Below are 22,173 nucleotides of genomic sequence, written 5' to 3'. Positions count from 1 at the left end.
CATTATAATGCCACCAACCTCCTGTGAAAGAGATAGATAGGGGACTAATCTTTGCCATTAAAGCGTCTGTGACAGCATGGGCAGCGCCATTGAAAGTAGTCAATTTTCTTCTTCTTCATTGGCTGATTGCTCCCAACTTATAGGAATCCCCACCCAGTTGACGACTTTAAAATGGTGGAAGCCCTCAATGGCAATGTCCATGCTAAAATGGGTTATATCCATGATGAGGCCTGATGATGGTGCCGGAAGAGATGGGTGCCGTTTTACGGGCTCCTAACCAATTGTGCCATTGTGTGTGTGTTTTTTTGCGTTATTTGTAACTTACTTTGTATGTAATGTTTCTGCCACAGTCTCTTATGACCGAAAAGAGCTTCTGGATATCAGGACAGCGGTTACTCACCTCGTACTGGACGAAGATTTTTTATTTAACGAGTCGGACACAAAGGATTTACTTCAGACACCTGACAAGGCCCAAATCCCCATCATTCACATGAAGAAGAGATGGAGATATCGGGGACGTAGTTCGGGTGCCTTGTAAGGATCCGACGGCAAGTGAGTAATCCCCCTCTACCATCAATCCTATTAGCCAACGTGCAAATGTTGGGGTAGGTTCCTTGTTCCTTGTCAATCATTTGCTTATTGGTGAAATCAGCAATCAGACAATATCTTTAAGAAAATCAATCATAAACCTTTATTAATGCAATTGCAGACAGAAGTTGACAACGAGAACCTAGTATGCATGTTTCCGAGTAAGTTTTGCAAAATAGGAAATGTCCACGTTGCTTTAATATGCTTGCAGTCAACCCCTAGTGATGTAACTGCCTATGTCAACACCTTCTACTCATGAGACCAATCCCATGCATATACAGTTATACAAACTTGCAGGAGAGACAATGGTTCCAGTGTTTTCTAAGGGCTCAGCAGTAATTTTCACTCCCCAAGTTGCTTTATAGTGGTATGTCTGACTAGTCTCTTATCTCTTTCACTCCCCTGCAGGGTTCTGTGTCTATTAGAGGTCGGCCGATTATGATTTTTCAACGGCGATACCGATACCGATTATTGGAGGACCCAAAAAACCCAATACCGATTATTCGGACGATTTTTTTATATATATATATATATATATTTGTAATAATGACAATTACAACAATACTGAATGAACAATGAACACTTTTATTTTAAGTTAATATAATACATCAATAAAATCAATTTAGTCTCAAATAAATAATGAAACATGTTCAATTTGGTTTAAATAATACAAAAACAAAGTATTGGAGAAGAAAGTAAAAGTGCAATATGTGCCATGTAAAAAAGCTAACGTTTAAGTTCCTTGCTCAGAACATGAGAATATATGAAAGCTGGTGGTTCCTTTTAACATGAGTCTTCAATATTCCCAGGTAAGAAGTTTTAGGTTGTAGTTATTATTTATAGGACTATTTCTCTCTATACCATTTGTATTTCATATACCTTTGACTATTGGATGTTCTAATAGATACTTTAGTATTGCCAGCCTAATCTCGGGAGTTGATAGGCTTGAAGTCATAAACAGCGCAATGCCTGAAGCATTGCGAAGAGCTGCTGGCAAACGCAGTAAAGTGCTGTTTGAATGAATGCTTACGAGCCTGCTGCTGCCTACCACCACTCAGTCAGACTGCTCTATCAAATCATAGACTTAATTATAATATAATAACACACAGAAATACGAGCCTTAGGTCATTAATATGGTCAAACCTGGGAACTATCATTTCGAAAACAAAACGTTTATTCTTTCAGTGAAATACAGAACCGTTCCTTATTATATCTAACGGGTGGCATCCATAAATCTAAATATTGCTGTTACATTACACAACCTTCAATGTTATATCATAATACGTACAATTCTGGCAAATTAGTTCGCAACGAGCCAGGCAGCCCAAACTGTTGCATATACCCTGACTCTGCGTGCAATGAACGCAAGAGAAGTGACTTAATTTCCCTAGTTTTATATTGCCTGCTAACATGAATTTCTTTTAACTAAATATGCAGGTTTAAAAAAATATACTTCTGTGTATTGATTTTAAGAAAGGCATTGATGTTTATGGTTAGGTACATTTGTGCAACGATTGTGCTTTTTTCGCAGATGCGCTTTTGTTAAATCATCCCCCGTTTGGTGAAGTTGGCTGTCTTTGTTAGGAAGAAATAGTCTTCACACAGTTCGCAACGAGCCAGGCGGCCCAAACTGCTGCATATACCCTGACTCTGTTGCACAGAACGCAAGAGAAGTGACACAATTTCCCTAGTTAAAAGAAATTAATGTTAGCAGGCAAAATTAACTAAATATGCAGGTTTAAAAATAAATACTTGTTTATTGATTTTAAGAAAGGCGTTTATGGTTAGGTACACATTTGTGCAACGACAGTGCTTTTTTGGCGAATGCGCTTGTTAAATCACCCGTTTGGCGAAGTAGGCTGTGATTCAATGATAAATTAACAGGCACCGCATCGATTATATTCAACGCAGGACAAGCTAGATAAACTAGTAATATCATCAACCATGTGTAGTTAACTAGTGATTATGTTAATATTGATTGTTTTTTATAAGATACGTTTAATGCTAGCAAGGAGCCTTACCGTGGCTCCTTGCTGCACGCGCATAACAGGTAGTCAGCCTGCCACGCAGTCTCCTCGTGGAGTGCAATGTAATCGGCCATGATCGGTGTCCAAAAATGCTGATTACCGATTCTTATGAAAACTTTAAATCGGCCCTAATTAATCGGCCATTCCGATTAATCAGTCGACCTCTAGAGTCTATGAATCTCTTTCAGCCTTGAGGCGCTTTCTCACAGACAATCTGTTTTGACTGCAATAATGCACACATCTCTCAGGCCGTTTCTTATAAGAAGCAGAGACTAGAAAAGAACTGTGGAACAATATTAAACCTTATAATGCATATATATATATATATATATATATATATATATATATATATATATATATATATAGCTAATCTGTAGTCCAGGATCCTATAAATGTAGTGGGGGAGGGATCTTATAGCCCTTCCCCTTCTATTAATACAACATAAGCATAATAAATTATTATAATACATCAATAATTTGGTGCAACCCCTATCATGACCCCAAGGTGACCCCCCATCACAATCATTGGATAACAAAATTGATGAGCTCCCATCAAGACTATCCTACCAACGGGACATTAAAAACGATAATATCTTGTGTTTCACCGAGTCGTGGCTGAACAACGACATGGATAAGATACAGCTGGCTGGGTTTTCGGTCCATCAGCAAGATAGAACAGCTGCCTCCGGTAAGACAAGGGGTGGCGGTCTGGGTCTATTTGTAAATAACAGCTGGTGTTTTTGCGCGCCTGGGGTAGAGTATCTCATGATAAGCTGTAGACCACACTATTTACCAAGAGAGTTTTCATCTATATTTTTCGTAGCTGTCTATTAACCACCACAAACCGATGCTGGCACTAAGACGGCACTCAACGACCTATATAAGGCCATAAGCAAAGAAGAAAATGTTCATCCAGAGGTGGCGCTCCTAGTGACCGGGGACTTTAATGCGGGGAAACTTAAATCCGTTTTACCTCATTTCTACCAGCATGTTAAATGTGCAAAAACAAAAAACACTAGACCACCTTTACTCCACACACAGACGCGTACAAAGGTCTCCTTCTCCCATTTGGCAAATCTGACCATAATTCTATCCTCCTGATTCATGCTTACAAGCAAAAACTAAAGCAGGAAGTACCAGTGACTCGCTCAACAAGGAAGTGGTCAGATGACGCAGATGCTAAGCTACAGGACTGTTTTGCTAGCACAGACTGGAATAAGTTCTGGGATCTTTCACCACATCAATCACTTGCTTCATCAATAAGTACATTGATGACGTCGCCCCCACAGTGACTGTACGTACATACCCCAACCAGAAGCCATGGATTACAGACAGCATCTGCACTGAGCTAAAGCGGGACTCTTACCTGGACACTTATAAGAAGTCCCGCTATACCCTCCGACGAACCATCAAACAGGCAAAGCGTCAATTCGGGACTAAGATTGAATCGTACTACACCGGCTCTGATGCTCGTCGGATGTGGCAGGGCTTGCAAACTATTACAGACTACAAAGAGAAGCACAGTCGCGAGCTGCCAAGTGACACGAGCCTACCAGACGAGCTAAATAACTTCTATGTTCGCTTCGAAGCATGCAACACCGAAGCGTGCATGAGAGCATCAGCTGTTCCGGACGACTGTGTGATCACTCTCTCCATAGACGATGTGAGTAAGACCTTTAAACAGGTCAACATTTCACAAGTCCGCAGGGCCAGACGGATTACCAGGACGTGTACTCCAAGCATGCGCTGACCAACTGGCAAGTGGCTTCACTGACATTTTCAGAGTCTGTAATAACAACATGTTTCAAGCAGACTACCATAGTCCCTATGCCCAAGAACACAAAGGTAACCTGCCTAAATGACTACCGACCCATAGCACTCACGTCTGTAGCCATGAAGTGCTTTGAAAGGCTGCTCATGGCTCACATCAACACCATTATCCCAGAAACCCTAGACCCAGTCCAATTTGCATACCGCCCCAACAGATCCACAGATGATGCAATCTCTATTGCACTCCACACTGCCCTTTCCCACCTGGACAAAAGGAACACCTACAGCGAGGGAAAAAAGTATTTGATCCCCTGCTGATTTTGTACGTTTGCCCACTGACAAAGAAATTATCAGTCTATAATTTTAATGGTATGTTTATTTGAACAGTGAGAGACAGAATAACAACAAAAAAATCCAGAAAAGCGCATGTAAAAAATGTTATAAATTGATTTGCATTTTAATGAGGGAAATAAGTATTTGACTCCTCAGCAAAACATGACTTAGTACTTGGTGGCAAAACCCTTGTTAGCAGTCACAGAGGTCAGATGTTTCTTGTAGTTGGCCACCAGGTGTGCACACATCTCAGGAGGGATTTTGTCCCACTCCTCTTTGCAGATCTTCTCCAAGTCATTAAGGTTTCGAGGCTGACGTTTGGCAACTCGAACCTTCAGCTCCCTCCACAGATTTTCTATGGGATTAAGGTCCGGAGACTGGCTAGGCCACTCCAGGACCTTAATGTGCTTCTTCTTGAGCCACTCCTTTGTTGCCTTGGCCGTGTGTTTTGGGTGATTGTCATGCTGGAATACCCATCCACGACCAATTTTCAATGCCCTGGCTGAGGGAAGGAGGTTCTCACCCAAGATTTGACAGTACTTGGCCCCGTCCATCATCCCTTTGATGCGGTGAAGTTGTCCTGTCCCCTTAGCAGAAAAACACCTCCAAAGCATAATGTTTCCACCTCCATGTTTGACGGTGGGTATGGTGTTCTTGGGGTCATAGGCAGCATTCCTCCTCCTCCAAACACGGCGAGTTGAGTTGATGCCAAAGAGCTCCATTTTGGTCTCATCTGACCACAACACTTTCACCCAGTTGTCCTCTGAATCATTCAGATGTTCATTGGCAAACTTCAGACGGGCATGTATATGTGCTTTCTTGAGCAGGGGGACCTTGCGGGCGCTGCAGGATTTCAGTCCTTCACGGCGTAGTGTGTTACCAATTGTTTTCTTGGTGACTATGGTCCCAGCTGCCTTGAGATCATTGACAAGATCCTCCCGTGTAGTTCTGGGCTGATTCCTCACCGTTCTCATGATCATTGCAACTCCACGAGGTGAGATCTTGCATGGAGCCCCAGGCCGAGGGAGATTGACAGTTCTTTTGTGTTTCTTCCATTTGCAAATAATCGTACCAACTGTTGTCACCTTCTCACCAAGCTGCTTGGCGATGGTCTTGTAGCCCATTCCAGCCTTGTGTAGGTCTACAATCTTGTCCCTGACATCCTTGGAGAGCTCTTTGGTCTTGGCCATGGTGGAGAGTTTGGAATCTGATTGATTGATTGCTTCTGTGGACAGGTGTCTTTTATACAGGTAACAAACTGAGATTAGGAGCACTCCCTTTAAGAGTTTGCTCCTAACCTCAGCTCGTTACCTGTATAAAAGACACCTGGGAGCCAGAAATCTTTCTGATTGAGAGGGGGTCAAATACTTATTTCCCTCATTAAAATGCAAATCAATTTATAACATTTTTGACATGCATTTTTCTGGATTTTTTTGTTGTTATTCTGTCTCTCACTGTTCAAATAAACCTACCATTAAAATTATAGACTGATAATTTCTTTGTCAGTGGGCAAACGTACAAAATCAGCAGAGGATCAAATACTTTTTTCCCTCACTGTATGTGAGAATGCTATTCATTGACTACAGCTCAGCGTTCAACACCATAGTGCCCTCAAAGGTCATCACTAAGCTAAGGACCCTGGGACTAAACACTAAACACCTCCATCTGCAACTGGATCCTGGACTTACTCACGGGCTGCCCCTAGGTGGTAAGGGTAGGTAACAACACATCTGCCACGCTGATCCTCAACACAGGGGCCCTCAGGGGTGCATGCTCAGTCCCCTCAAGTACTCCCTGTTCACCCATGACTGCATGGCGAAGCACGACTCCAACACCATCATTAAGTTTGCCGACGACACAATTGTGGTAGGTCTGATCACTGACAACGATGAGACAGCTTATAGGGAGGAGGTCAGAGACCTGGCAGTGTGGTGCCAAGATAACAACCTCTTTCTAATGTGATCAAGACAAAGGAAATGATTGGGGACTACAGGAAAAGGAGGACCGAGCACGCCCCTATTCTCATCGACAGGGCTATTGTGGAGCAGGTTGAGAGGTTCAAGTTCCTTGGTGTCCACATCACCGACAAACTATCATGGTCCAAACACACCAAGACAGTCGTGAAGAGGGCACGACAACGCCTAGTCCCCCTCAGGAGACTGAAAAGATTTGTCATGTGTCCTCAGATCCTCAAAACGTTCTACAGCTGCACCATCGAGAGCATCCTGACTGATTGCATCACCGCCTGGTATGGCAACTGCTCGGCCTCCGACCTCAAGGCACTACAGAGGGTAGTGTGTACGTCCCAGTACATCACTGGGGCCAAGCTTCCTGCCATCCAGAACCTCTATACCAGGCGATGTCAGAGGAAGGCCCCAAAAATTGCCAACGACTCCAGCCACCCAAGTCATGGACTGTTCGCTCTGCTACTGCACGGCAAGCGGTACCGAAGTGCCAAGTCTAGGTCCAAAAGGCTTTTTGTATTGTCCCCCCCACCCGTTTTTTACACCGCTGCTACTCTCTGTTTATTATCCATGCATCGTGACTTTACCTCTACTGACATGTACATATTACCTCAATTTCCTCGACCCCCTGTATATAGCCTCACTACTGTTATTTTGTTGCTCCTTAATAATTTGTTACTTTTCTATATGTCTTATTTTTAATGTATATTTATTGTTTTACTTCAGTTTATTTTAGTAAATACTTTCTTAACACTTTTTTTCTTAACTGCATTCTAAGTAAGCATTTCACCTGTTGTATTCGGCGCATGTGAAAATAAAATTTTATTTGATTTTGATTTGATTTATATGTCTCTATGACAACAGGCACAATTCCGATATGAAGTTGTTTTGGGGTAAGTTGCCAAGATGCCAAGTGGTTCACTTATATCAGTGCATAAATGACCATATCAAAGTGCTGTACAGAAACCCAGCCTAAAACCCCAAACAGCAAGCAATGCAGGTGTAGAAGCACGGTGGCTAGGGAAAACTCCCTAGAAAGGCCAAAATCTAGGAAGAAACCTAGAGGAACCAGGCTATGAGGGGTGGCCAGTCCTCTTCTGGCTGTGCCGGGTGGAGATTATAACAGAACATGGCCAAGATGTTCAAATGTTCATAAATGACCAGCATGGTCAAATAATAGTAATCACAGTGAACAGGTCAGGGTTCCATAACCACAGGCAGAACAGTTGAAACTGGAGCAGCAGCACGGCCAGGTGGACTGGGGACAACAAGGAGTCATCATGCCAGGTAGTCCTGAGGCATGGTACTAGGGCTCAGGTCCTCCGAGAGAGAGAGAGCGAAAGAAAGAATTAGAGAGAGCATACTTAAATTCACACAGGACACCGGATAAGACAGGAGAAATACTCCAGATATAACAGACTGACCCTAGCCCCCCGACACATAAACTACTGCAGCATAAATACTGGAGGCCGAGACAGGAGGGGTCAGGAGACACTGTGGCCCCATCCGATGATACCCCCGGACAGGGCCAAACAAAGTGGGTGGGGATATAACCCCACCCACTTTGCCAAAGCACAGCCCCCACACCACTAGAGGGATAACTTCAACCACCAACTTACCATCCTGAGACAAGGCCGAGTATAGCCCACAAAGATCTCCGCCACGGCACAACCCAAGGGGGGCGCCAACCCAGACAGGAAGACCACGTCAGTGACTCAACCCACTCAAGTGACGCACCTCTCCTAGGGATGGCATGGAAGAGCACCAGTAAGCCAGTGACTCGGCCCCTGTAATAGTGTTAGAGGCAGAGAATCCCAGTGGAGAGAGGGGAACCGGCTAGGCAGAGGAGGCAAGGGCGGTTCATTGCTCCAGTGCCTTTCCGTACACCTTCACACTCCTGGGTCAATCATAGGACCTACTGAAGAGATGAGTCTTCAATAAAGACTTAAAGGTTGAGACCGAGTCTGTGTCTCTCACATGGGTAGGCAGACCATTCCATAAAAATGGAGCTCTATAGGAGAAAGCCCTGCCTCCAGCTGTTTGCTTAGAAATTCTAGGGACAATTAGGAGGCCTGCGTCTTGTGACCATAGCGTACGTGTAGGTATGTACGGCAGGACCAAATCGGAAAGATAGGTAGGAGCAAGCCCATGTAATGTTTTGTAGGTTAGCAGTAAAACCTTGAAATCAGCCCTTGCCTTAACAGGAAGCCAGTGTAGGGAGGCTAGCACTGGAGTAATATGATCCAATTTTTTGGTTCTAGTCAGGATTCTAGCAGCCGTATTTAGCACTAACTGAAGTTTATTTAGTGCTTTATCCAGGTAGCCGGAAAGTAGAGCATTGCAGTAGTCTAACCTAGAAGTAACAAAAGCATGGATTCATTTTTCTGCATCAATTTTGGACAGAAAATTTCTGATCTTTGCAATGTTACGCAGATGGAAAAAAAGCTGTCCTTGAAACGATGTTGATATGTTCGTCAATAGAGAGATCAGGGTCCAGAGTAACGCCGAGGTCCTTCAGTTTTATTTGAGATGACTGTACAACCATCAAGATTAAGTGATATTTCAGAAAGAGGCATTAAATAATTATTTTCACTGCAAACATCTCAAGAAAACAAGATTAGTAAAACATGTAATACTGCTAACAACTTTCAGCGGTCAAGCTTTAATGTCTTCCATGCTCCAGAGACATTACTTGTGAAGGTAGACAGCTGTTTACCCAAGAGCTTGAATCTATCCTACATATACAGTATTACATACACCTCTAAGAATGATCTAGTATTTTAGAATTTTCAAACAATTACCTATTTGTGAAATTGTACACACTACATAGCAAGCTCTGTTATATCGACTGCACTCAAGTATCAAAATCAAGTGTGGACTTTACCTTAGAGAAAGTCCAATAATTATTGAATCAAGCTGTGTTCTATATGGTATCATACGAAAATAAATACTGTGAAAAGGTACTACATTTTCTTCAGAAAGACAAAAGCCATCTGTGCTCTGACAAATGCACAAAGAATGACTCATCTGGGTCTAAACTTCAAATTCTAAAGACAACCAAAACTCTTCCATCTTCACTTACTTAAGATGATTATAACATATTAAGCAATGACAACAAGTGGTTCAATGACCAAATAATTGACGGGTATAATGCTCTTTTGAAGTCACATCTGAATGAACAATTTGTGTTAATGTCTCCTGCGTCTTTTGCGAGTCAGGAATTACAGAGTCTGCTGTGACAAAACAAAGAGGTTATGCCAAATGTGCCTGGAACGGTGCACAATTCATGGGGTTTTGAGCATGTGATAGTTCCTGTGAACTTAAAGTCACATTGGACAGTTATAGATTAAATCTAACAACTATGGATTCCTTAAGAAACATGACAGAATCTGACAATTTGTGGATTTGTGGTGGATGTGACACTAAACTATGAATTTTCTCATTGATGCCCTCATTTTAGAAAACAGTCAGATGGTAGTAGTTGAGGTGTTTGTGTGCTTATTCTCTAAAGCAATCTTATTAGAGGGCAATGTGAATACGCTTTGTCACAATGGCATGCGAGAGTAGGTTTTATATGAGTGATCAGAGAGAAAAATACTATATAATACATTTGAAACTCTACAGAAAATGCCTTTGCTGACCTTGATAGATAATAAACACATCTCTGTATTATCTTTCAATCTTGTCTCTGTTATTGGTTTTGAAAACTTGTTTAATATGACTTTACAGTATACTGCTGACCTTGATAGAAAAGCAACACATAGAGGCCTATAACTTGTAAATAATGTTCTCCATTATTGTTCTGAAAGCTTGATTACGCTGTGTACTGTTAGCCTTGTAGCTTTGTTGCCTATTGTAAGCCATTTCTAACTCTACAAAAGTGTCTTTGCTGACCTTGATTGATAAATCATGACAATATAGTCTGTTATTATTCTTTCAAACTAGGTAACAAGGCCTATGCCTTTTCTGTATACTGCAAACCTTGATAGATAAGAAGCATATATCGGCCTACAACTTGTGAATAATTTTCTCTGTTGCTGTTTAGAAAGTGTGATTATACTGTGTCCAAATAGCCTAGTTAATTTTAATTACATTTAACTTCTAAATAAATTTGATTTTGTTTTGATAAAAAAGGTTACAGTGAGGGGAAAAAAGTATTTGATCCCCTGCTGATTTTGTACGTTTGCCCACTGACAAAGAAATGAACAGTCTTTAATTTTAATGGTAGGTTTATTTGAACAGTGAGAGACAGAATAACAACAAAAAAATCTAGAAAAAACGCATGTAAAAAATGTTATAAATTGATTTCCATTTTAATACGGGAAATAAGTATTTGACCCCCTCTCAATCAGAAAGATTTCTGGCTCCCAGGTGTCTTTTATACAGGTAACGAGCTGAGATTAGGAGCACACTCTTAAAGGGAGTGCTCCTAATCTCAGCTTGTTACCTGTATAAAAGAAGCAGAAGCAATCAATCAATCAGATTCCAAACTCTCCACCATGGCCAAGACCAAAGAGCTCTCCAAGGATGTCAGGGACAAGATTGTAGACCTACACAAGGCTGGAATGGGCTACAAGACCATCGCCAAGCAGCTTGGTGAGAAGGTGACAACAGTTGGTACGATTATTTTCAAATGGAAGAAACACAAAAGAACTGTCAATCTCCCTCGGCCTGGAGCTCCATGCAAGATCTCACCTCGTGGATTTGCAATGATCATGAGAAAGGTGAGGAATCAGCCCAGAACTACACGGGAGGATCTTGTCAATGATCTCAAGGCAGCTGGGACCATAGTCACCAAGAAAACAACTGGTAACACACTACGTCGTGAAGGACTGAAATCCTGCAGCGCCCGCAAGGTCCCCCTGCTCAAGAAAGCACATATACATGCCCGTCTGAAGTTTGCCAATGAACATCGGAATGATTCAGAGGACAACTGGGTGAAAGTGTTGTGGTCAGATGAGACCAAAATGGAGCTCTTTGGCATCAACTCAACTCGCCGTGTTTGGAGGAGGAGGAATACTGCCTGTGACCCCAAGAACACAATCCCCACCGTCAAACATGGAGGTGGAAACATTATGCTTTGGGGGTGTTTTTCTGCTAAGGAGACAGGACAACTTCACCGCATCAAAGGGACGATGGACGGGGCCATGTACCGTCAAATCTTGGGTGAGAACCTCCTTCCCTAAGCCAGGGCATTGAAAATGGGTCGTGGATGGGTATTCCAGCATGACAATGACCCAAAACACACGGCCAAGGCAATAAAGGAGTGGCTCAAGAAGAAGCACATTAAGGTCCTGGAGTGGCCTAGCCAGTCTCCAGACCTTAATCCCATAGAAAATCTGTGGAGGGAGCTGAAGGTTCGAGTTGCCCAACATCAGCCTCGAAACCTTAATGACTTGGAGAAGATCTGCAAAGAGGAGTGGGACAAAATCCCCCCTGAGATGTGTGCAAGCCTGGTGGCCAACTACAAGAAACATCTGACCTCTGTGATTGCCATCAAGGATTTTGCCAACAAGGATTTTGCCACCAAGTACTAAGTCATGTTTTGCAGAGGGGTCAAATACTTATTTCCCTCATTAAAATGCAAATTATTTTATACATTTTTGACATGCGTTTTTCTGGATTTTTTTGTTGTTATTCTGTCTCTCACTGTTCAAATAAACCTACCATTAAAATTATAGACTGATCATTTCTTTGTCAGTGGGCAAACGTACAAAATCAGCAGGGCATCAAATACTTTTTTCCCTCACTGTAGCTTTTGTGTTTCTTTTTTTTATGACTGTGTATTTATTTCAGGACCATGGATAGTTCCCAGTCATTTAAAGCTTTGTTGCTGGATATGGGCGCCACAGTCCCCCTCCAAAACTACACATATTTGTTTTAAAAATGTCACCTTTGTTTACTAGGCAAGGCAGTTAAGAACAAATTCTTATTTACAATGATGGCCTACCCCAGCCAAACCCTCCCCTAACCCGGACGATCCTGGGCCAATTGTGCGTCGCCCTATGGTACTCCCGATCACGACCAGTTGTGATACAGCCCGGGATCGAACCCGGGTCTGTAGTGACGCCTTTAGCACTGCGATGCAGTGCCTTAGACCGCTGTGCCACTCGGTCCTCTAGTTATTCACATGGCTAGCCAGACTATTTGCATTGACCCCCTCTTGCACTGGCTCTATGTTCACTCACTGGACTCTACCCACACATTCACACATACTACACTGACACTCCCAACACAAACACACTACATACACTCAAACACACAAAACACACACATGCATATTGACGCCACACAAACACACACTCACACTGTATACACACTGAGTGTATAAAACATTAGGAACACCTTCCTAATATTGAGTTGCACCACCTTTTGCCCTCAGAACAGTCTCAATTCATTGGGGCATGGACTCTACAAGGTGTCGAAAGCATTCCACAGGGATGCTGGCACATGTTGACTCCAATGCTTCCTACGGTTGTGTCAAGTTGGCTGGATGTCCTTTGGGTGGTGGACCATTCTTGATACACACGGGAAACTATTGAGCGTGAAACTCAGTGTACATAGACAATTTAACATTCCACAAACAGATCCACTAAATAGACATGACGTTGACTGGGATTTAATGCACAACCTTCAACATAAAGAAAAAAAATACAAAAAACACCAACTCAGACGTACATAAATTTCAACAAACATTAATGACATCACACTTGCTTAGACCCACATGCTCACACCGTATTCATACCCATCCCGTTCGTCTCACAATAACATCCCTTTCCTTTTCTCATCTTTTGGATATATCCAGTGCTTGTAACACAAATTGCACTATTTTGTTTCTCTCTGTAGCCAACATTTTTTCAATATTTAAGTAATAATGTATTTGATTCATCCACTGTCTTAATGATGGAGGATCATTTGATTTCAATTTTGTAAGTCTTTTTTTTTTTTAAATGACTGAGATAAGTATGGTCCAACCCATTGTGTATCTCACCGCACCCTGATATGCCGTGTTTTGAAATACAGTATGTAGATTAAAAGTTAAGTTACATTGTAAAACTTCTGACAGCCAACTTTCTAACTCCGTTATTGTTATTTTATTGTGTTACTATTTCCGTTTTTTTATTTGCAAAGTATTCTTACTTTTTAACTCAGCATTGTTGGGAAAGGGCTCGTAAAGGAAGCATTTCACGGTACTTGTTGTAATCGGAGCATGTGACAAATACTTTTTATTTTATTTGTATTACTTATAGTTGGGCATTTTTTTATTTATTGCTTTGTTGTTGCAGTGGTGCCCTCACCAGCAAAGCAGAAGGCTAAAATGGATGACATTGTGGTGGTGGCCCAGGGGACACAGTCATTGCGCAACATCCACAATGACCCTGATGTCATCAAGCTTTAGGAAATACCAACTTTTCAGCCATTGTTGAAAGGTAAGCTCAATGGCCTCTAACCTGGATCTAGACCTCTTCTCTGCCTCTACAGTATTGCAAAGATTTGGAGGACAAAGTAGACACAAGTTTGAATACACTACATAATAGTCCAGGAAAATCATATTGTGAGAATGTGTAAAAGTATGAATAGGTCTAGACATTCCTTTATGACCATGAAGTCTACAGAAAGACTGATAATGTCCAGTGTTTTGAGGGTCAGTCTGTCCATGTCTCTAGGTGTGCTGAGTGGCCAGACATCCCCCAGCAGTGTGTGTCTGGAGCGGCTGGACTATGCCCAGGTGCTGCAGCTCTGCATCCGCTACCAGGACCACCTACACCAGTGTTCTGAGGCCGTGGCCTTCGACCAGAACGCCCTGGTCAAGAGGATCAAAGAGGTAACTAATAATAATGAATTATTAATTAACTGCCGTAATTAACTGTCTTCATCCCTATAGATAGACGAAAGTGACCTCTCCTTGTCTCTTTTCCTTCATCTGCACTGAACTCACAGATGTAGGAAAGGAGGAGAGGAAGGCACTTTAGGCTATTGAAATACATGCCATATCACCAGAACGTCTGTCACTTGTGTGCCACAGCCAGAAAGGCATATTCTTGCCTTACTCTTCCTTCCAGATGGACCTACCGGTGGAGACTTTGTTCAGGATCATGCAGGACCGTCAGAAGTGCTATGCCAAGTACGCTGAGCAGATCCAGAAGGTGAACGAGATGTCCATGATCTTGCGGCGTATCCAGATGGGCATCGACCAGACCATCCCTCTAATGGAGAGGCTCAACAACCTGCTGCCGGAGAGCGAACGCCTGGAGCCCTTTAGCATGAGGCCGGAGGGGGACGCTGCAGCCAAGTAATAGTAGTAGCAGTAGCAGCAGCAGCATTGCCTGGATACGCTGATACACTCACTGTCATGGACCTCTAGTCTTACCTCCCATGCCCCTGCCAATCACCACTCCAGAGAGACTTCTGAAAGCTCTTTATTGAACCATTTAGAGAAAGAGAGAGGGAGGGAGCGAGCAAAAGAAAGAGAACGCTGCCCCACCAGCTCCCCAAGCCATCCTGAACCTTTCACGTCCACAACTCACCATCCCACCAGGCCTGGACATTTAGCTCAGCCCCTCACCATAAGCCATACACACTTCCCACCCCATCCAGCAGAAGCAGTGGGGTACAGGGACAGCTGCACCCCACACTGGGGTTTACATGTCAGTGAGTGTTAACCACCTTCAGTCAAGGAATTGGAAGACTGCAAAACAGAAGTTTACGTGATGATGCACTGAAGGGAATCTTCTTGGATTACTGGTACTTTGAAGACACCACACGAGTGTGGCAACAAAATTACTTCCAAAAATTACTTCATCTCCAGAAGTAATATTGGTCAAAGATGAGCTCAGAAGACTCCCATAAAAGAAGCTAACTTATTAGCTAATAAGCTTTAGCTTATTATTCAGCTCTTGCAACTGACCTATAGATTCTGTGTTGTACTGTGCAGCATGTGAGAAACCTAGTAGTCTCAAATTTGGCATATTGTGCAAATTAGGCCTACACATAGCTACAGCTTTGTGGAAGATAATTTATGGATATCACTTCAAACCATCGATAGTAATCTGCGTGAATTTTGTGAAAGTTATGTGTGTTAGATGCATTTGGGAAAGAAATAAACAAATTAGGAATTTGAATCATTTGAATTCCTTGCACAATGTATAAAGGTGCTTATACTGTTCTGTTTACTAAAGAATCAGATACTTACCCTCTCAATTGGATGTGATGTTTGGTTATAGGATATTGACATTTGGTGTTATCACATAGTCAGGTCCAAATTTATTGGCACCCTTGATAAAGATGAGCAAAAAAGTCTATCAAATAAATAATACAAATACTGCGCAATATTGTATGCAAAAAAATGGGGGTCAATCATTTTATACTATACAATTGCTCAGAGAAAGAGTCAGTCCTCTAGCACCCTCCCCTTGCGAGGATAACGGCACTGAGCCTTTTCCTCAAATGTTTTATGAGATTGGAGAACACATTGGGAGGGATCTTAAACCTTTCCTCCATAAAGAATTGTTCCAGATCCTTGATATGCTTCATCTGCGCTTATGGACTGCTCTCTTCAATTCAACGACAGATTTTCAATAGGGTTAAAGTCCGGAGACTGAGAGTTTTGTTTTCAATTAACTTTTTTTGTGGGGGGGGGGGTTTGTCGTGTTCTTGGGGTTATTGTCTTGCTGGAAGATCCATTTGCGGTCAAGTTTCAGCCTCCTGGCAGAGGCATCTAGGTTTTTGACAAAAACGTCCTTGTACTTGATAAAGTTCATGATGCTGTTGACCTTAACAAAGGCCATAGGACCAGTGGAAGCAAAATAGCCCCATAACATCAAAGATCCACCACCATATTCTACAGTAGGTATGGGATACTTTCGTTTTTTCAACGCCAAACCGTTGCAGACCCGGCGCCAGGATAAAGTGACTAAGGGGGAGGTTGAAATCGGTGAGCGGGCACATTTTTTGGTGGGTTCTTGCATTGTAGTTATATTGAATTCTGCTTATTTCACGCTATACCATAAGTGCTTTTGAAGTGACAGGTTGGTGCGAAATCAGTAGGCTATCTGCGCTCTGCTGTATCAGCACAATGAACAGCACCCTACACATTAAAGCAAGGCTGTGTTGGTAATGAATATAAGCCACAAGATAGGTTGTTTGTAATAGGTGAATAACACTATGTGAATACAACTGTCTTACCAAAATAATGCAAACTAAATGCTGAAAGTAGTAGCCTAGTAATTAATGCATGCAAACAAAAATACTGAATAGCAGTTTGGTTTAGAATACCTGTGAATAACTGTGAATAAGAAACAAATGAATGTGAACAGAACAAAGCAGCCAGCGGCATGATACAATCTGTATTTAAACTCGTTACAATAACAGTAAACAAACGCAGTAAAAATAACCAAAATAGGCTTCTATAGTGAGATGCAGCCATGCACAGCTGTCTTGTCAAACAAATAGGCCTACAGGCCTGCTTCAAACATGAAAAACCATGCGTACCATAAGTACAGCAACACGGATCAAATTCGGACCCACGTAATCAATTAAGCAATGCCAGCCTACCATAAACATGTTTCCAATAAGTACAGTTCCATTTACAACCACGAAAACCATAATAGAACGTATCTATACTGAACAAAAATATAAACGCAACATGTAAAGTGTTTGTCCCATGTTTCATGAGCTGAAATAAAGATCCCAGAATGTTTCTAAATGCACAAAAACCTTATTTCTCTCAACTTTTGTGAACAATTTTGGTTACATCCCTGTTAGTGAACATTTCTCCTTTGCCAAGATAATCCATCCTCCTTACATGTGGCATATCAATAAGCTTATTAAACAGCATGATCATAACATTGGTACACGATGTGCTGGGGACAATAAAAGGCCACTCTCAAATGTGCAGTTATGTTTCACTATATTGGATCACTCCAATATATGGGTGTCACTCCGCGGCGGAGGATTTACAGATTTACTCCCGTGTACACCTGTGTCAAGGCTGCGGTCCATGGCCGCGACACACGTTCTCTTTCATTATGGTTTGAGGTACAAACTTTCTGAAGTTCGCTTGCTAAGTCATTGGTACGTGTAATATCTTGCGTGGAAGTATCCTCACTGGCTGTTTGCAGCTGGCCACATGGCCAGCCCCTTGTCTTGAGTGCTCCACTCGCTGCACGCGGTTGATCTGTATCTACTGCACGTGGTTTGTTGTACTTGTGTTTCGTTAGAGTTACACTACAACTCCGTGTGCATCCATTAGTATGGTGGCTGTTGCTGCCACAAACTGTAATTTACCTTACACAACTTGCCGACTGGCTTGTTCTATGTGTGTGTTGTGAATTGCTTTAACATGCTGCTTTAACATGCTTCTTCTCTGCTAATTACCTTGCAGGTTTTTTTATTGTTCTTTCCCCCTGCAGAGTGTAAGAGTATCTGTGGTGGGCTTTCCACTACATTGAGACATTAACTTTGGAGTTCCTTAACGGAGTTACTCCATCATATGGTGTTGTTTTTACTGCTTGGATATTAAACCGGCTAGGTAATATTGCAGTTGGCGTAAAACAAAAAAATTGAATAAATCAAATCCATTACCTGTTGCTGTTTTTTTGTCTGCCTGCGTTTCCAACCCGGGTCTTCCCCGTTTTTTTTGCAGAGGTACTGGGTAATTTATCCCTCACCGGGTTCCTATTCCTCCAAACGGGTCACGATATAAGCTCTCCCAGGGAGTCAGACCCCTGCTCCGTGGCCTTGTTGGCTTGGCTGAACTTATGGCTTCCCTTTGTGACAGGTGTGATGGTGGCATCCCCCTGGGGATCTGCATACCTTGTGTATGCACTGCCTGGGTTTGAGCCATACTGAGAGGGCAGTGGAGCACCCTACTGGATGCCTGTTTTGTGTGATGCACTCAATACGCCTGGCAGCGATTCGAGGCCATGCACAAGTGGGTCGGCCAGGCTCGGGCTCAGGCTGGGGATGAGCTCCCTCCCTCAGCAGTGGTGCGCCAGCAAGCTGTTAGTCCCTCTACTGGGCCCAGTACCCCCCCAGGAAGCATGGCCGGAGCCACCCCAGGCAGAGACCATCTGCTGCCAGTCCTGGATGGGGGCAGGAGTCGGACCGCTGGGACCACCTTGAACGGAGGGCGCATGCACTGTGTCAGGAGGGTGATAGCTTCGATGGCGACGACAGCTGTTCCCTTTTGGCCAGTGATAGACTGTTCCTGGGGGATGATGTTGGCACTGTTCATCACCGTGAGCGGGGCTGACAGGCCATCAGAAGCCGGCAGCGGGGCTTCATCGCCCCCAGCGGCTCGAGAGGCTATGAGGAGCCTACTCACTCGGATAGCCACTGCACTGTACATCAAACTGGTGGACAGTGATGACTCTCCATCTGTCCCCATCTCTGCTGAGTTCCGCGAGTTCTTGCAGGAGAGCTGGGCCTCTGCCTCATCGCCTCGTACTGAGGGACGACAGCGGGAAGGGGTACAGCGTGCAGTGGAGCAACAACCGGTCATCCGTCACCACCATAGGGACATGCCTGGGGGACCCAGGCACTTGGGGCGCCATAGGGGAGGCGGACCCCGGCAGGACCCCTGACACACCCTTCCCAGGTGGAGTCCCCCAAGGTGTTGTCCACAATGCTTGAGGGGTATCGACTCCAATTCCGGGGCTGGCCCTCTTCACTGCTGGACAAGGGTGCCATCCGCAGGATCGAGACATCAGAATGGCTAGGTGGGTTCTACTCCACTTATTTTGTGGTTCCAAAAAGAGACGGTTGGTTTCGACCGATACTGGACCTCCGCAACCTCAATGGGTACTTGAAGGTACTGATGTTCCACATGCTGTCCCCAACCTGTGTGTTGCAGGCCATGTCCAGGGACCAGTAGTTTGTGACGCTGGACCTGAGGGATGCGTACTTCCATGTTCCTGTTCACCCAGCTTATTGGCAGTACCTTTGATTCGCTTTCGAAGGATCGGCTTACGAATTCATGGTTCTTCCCTTCGGCCTCTCCTTGGCACCCCGTACTTTAACAAAGAGCATGGACGCTGTCCTGGCACCTCTCACACCCCGAGGATTGTTGATCCTCAATTACCTGGACAATTGGCTGATTTGTGCCACGACCAGGACCCAAGTCCTGTCAGACAGGGATATGCTCCTGACCCACATCGGTGGGCTGGGCATTACTGTAAATGACAAGAAGAGTCGTCTGACGCCCACCCAGAGGGCGTCATTTTGGTTCCTGCATTGGAATTATACTGAATTCTGCAGTAACCAAATATTCCACCCACTCTTCCTATGAACCAGTTGCTATTAAATTAATGTTTTTGGACAGAACCTGCGGCTAGGGTAGGATTCTAGGCTAACCTGGGATGGCTCCTCGTCAGGAACAGTCGGAGGTGGAGGGGGCTGTAGAGTCATTATTCTGGTGGAGCTTGTGGAAGGGTGGGTAGGCTCTGCACTCGGAGCTAGCTGGAGTCCGTCAGCATCCGTCATCGCTGCTGGGCTTGGCGTCGGTCTCATGGTTTGATGCTGTTGCTCATTGCTTTCCTCCTTTTGGCTTTGTTTTGGTACTTTTGGCGAAGCCAATTTCTGATAACCATCATGGCAGTGGCAGATTAGCTGGTTCGAGGTAGCTAAATACCACAACACCACAGCCACTGCTAGCTAGCCAACTTTACCAACTAGCAGTACTGTAGAAACTAAATACATTACAACGGAACGATTTGATTAGTGTAACGTTAGCTAGCTACATAGTTGTCTTTGTATCAAAGATAGAGCTATACGCAGCCACTGCTAGCTAGCCAACTCTACCAGCTAGCAGTGATGTATCATTTTTAGTCAATAAGATTTTTGCAACGTAAGCTTTCGAGTTGTGTAGTTCACTTGTGTAGCTAGCAGGACTGACTTCGTGTTAGCTAGCCAACGTTTAATTACTTCTGCGTTATGAAAGGAACTAGACACGGACACGAATGATCCATTGGTAGTTTGTTGTAACCAAGTATTGGTGCTAACTGTGTGTTATTGGATACTAGCATGCTAGTTAGCTACGGCGTCATAAGACACGGTGCACTGGGTGGGTTTCACGGAAGAATACTGTACCAAGTTATCTAGCTGAATAAACTAAGTTTGAGCCTATAAGTATAAAATAATATATACAGTACCAGTCAAAAGTTTGGACACACCTACTCATTCCCGGGTTTTTATTTTATTTTGTACTATTTTATACATTGTAGAATAATAGTGAAGAAATCAAAACTATGAAATAACACATATGGAATGTGTTAAACAAATCAAAATGTATTTATATTCGTCAAAGTAGCCACTCTTTGCCTTGGTGACAGCTTTGCACACTCTTGGCATTCTCTCAACCAGCTTCACCTGGAATGCTTTTCCAACAGTCTTGAAGGAGTTCCCACATATGCTGAGCACTTGTTGGCTGCTTTTCCTTCACTCTGTGGTCCAACTCATCCCAAACCATCTCAATTGGGTTGAGGTCGGGTGATTGTGGAGGCCAGTTCATCTGATGCAGCACTCTATCATTCTCCTTCTTGGTCAAATAGCCCTTACATGGCCTGGAGGTCATTGTTCTGTTGAAAAACAAATGATAGTCCCACAAAGTGCAAACCAGATGGGATGGCGTATTGTTGCAGAATGCTCTGGAAGCCATGCTGGTTAAGTGTGCCTTGAATTCTAAATAAATCACAGACAGTGTCACCAGCAAAGCACCCCCACTCCATCACATCTCCTCCTCCATGCTTTACGGTGGGAACCACACATGCAGAGATCCTCCGTTTACCTACTCTACGTCTCACAAAAAATATACAAATATTTTTCTTTGTTTAACACTTTGTTGCTTAATACATGATTCCATATGTGCTATTTCCAGTGGTGGAAAAAGTACTCAAAAGTCATACCAGACATCACAATTATCTTTTTTTATTTTTTTATTTACGGAGAGACAGGGCTACACTACAACACTCTGACATTCATTTACAAACAAAGCATGTGTTTAGTGAATCCACCAGATCAGAGGCAGTAGGGATGACCAGGGATGTTTTCTTGATAATTGTGTGAATTGGACCATTTTCCTGTCAAAATGTAAGTACTTTTGGGTGTCGTGGAAAATATATGGAGTAAAAAGTACATGATTTTCTTTAGGAATGTAGTGAAGTAAAAGTTGTCAAAAATGGAAATAGTAAAGTACAGATACCCCAAAAAACGAATAAAGGAGTACTTTAAAGTATTTTTAGTTAAGTACTTTACACCACTGGTTATTTCATTGTTTTGGAAAAACATTAAGAAAAACCTTGGAATGAGTAGGTGTGTCCAAAATTTTGACTGGGACTGTATATATTTTCATACAATATAGTGCAGAATTTGTATGATATATTTTAGTCTTTTTTTGCTCATCTTTATCAAGGGTGCCAGTCATTTTAGTTTTCACTTATTCAGTGAGCATGTGGCCGTTGAATTTCAATCTTAGCGTAAATACTTCATTAGCAT

General features: G+C 43.1%; 1 pseudogene; it reads left to right on the top strand.

Annotated features, from left to right (window-relative positions):
- Nucleotides 1–515: 515 nt before the first annotated feature.
- LOC115152345 (BLOC-1-related complex subunit 5-like) lies at nt 516–15,832 on the top strand (annotated as a pseudogene).
- Nucleotides 15,833–22,173: the final 6,341 nt, after the last annotated feature.

This window comes from Salmo trutta, chromosome 17, assembly GCF_901001165.1.
Source record: "Salmo trutta chromosome 17, fSalTru1.1, whole genome shotgun sequence".
Lineage (NCBI taxonomy): Eukaryota > Metazoa > Chordata > Actinopteri > Salmoniformes > Salmonidae > Salmo > Salmo trutta.
The sequence above is the reverse complement of the archived record's forward strand: the minus strand, read 5'-3'. Positions and strand labels throughout refer to the sequence as shown.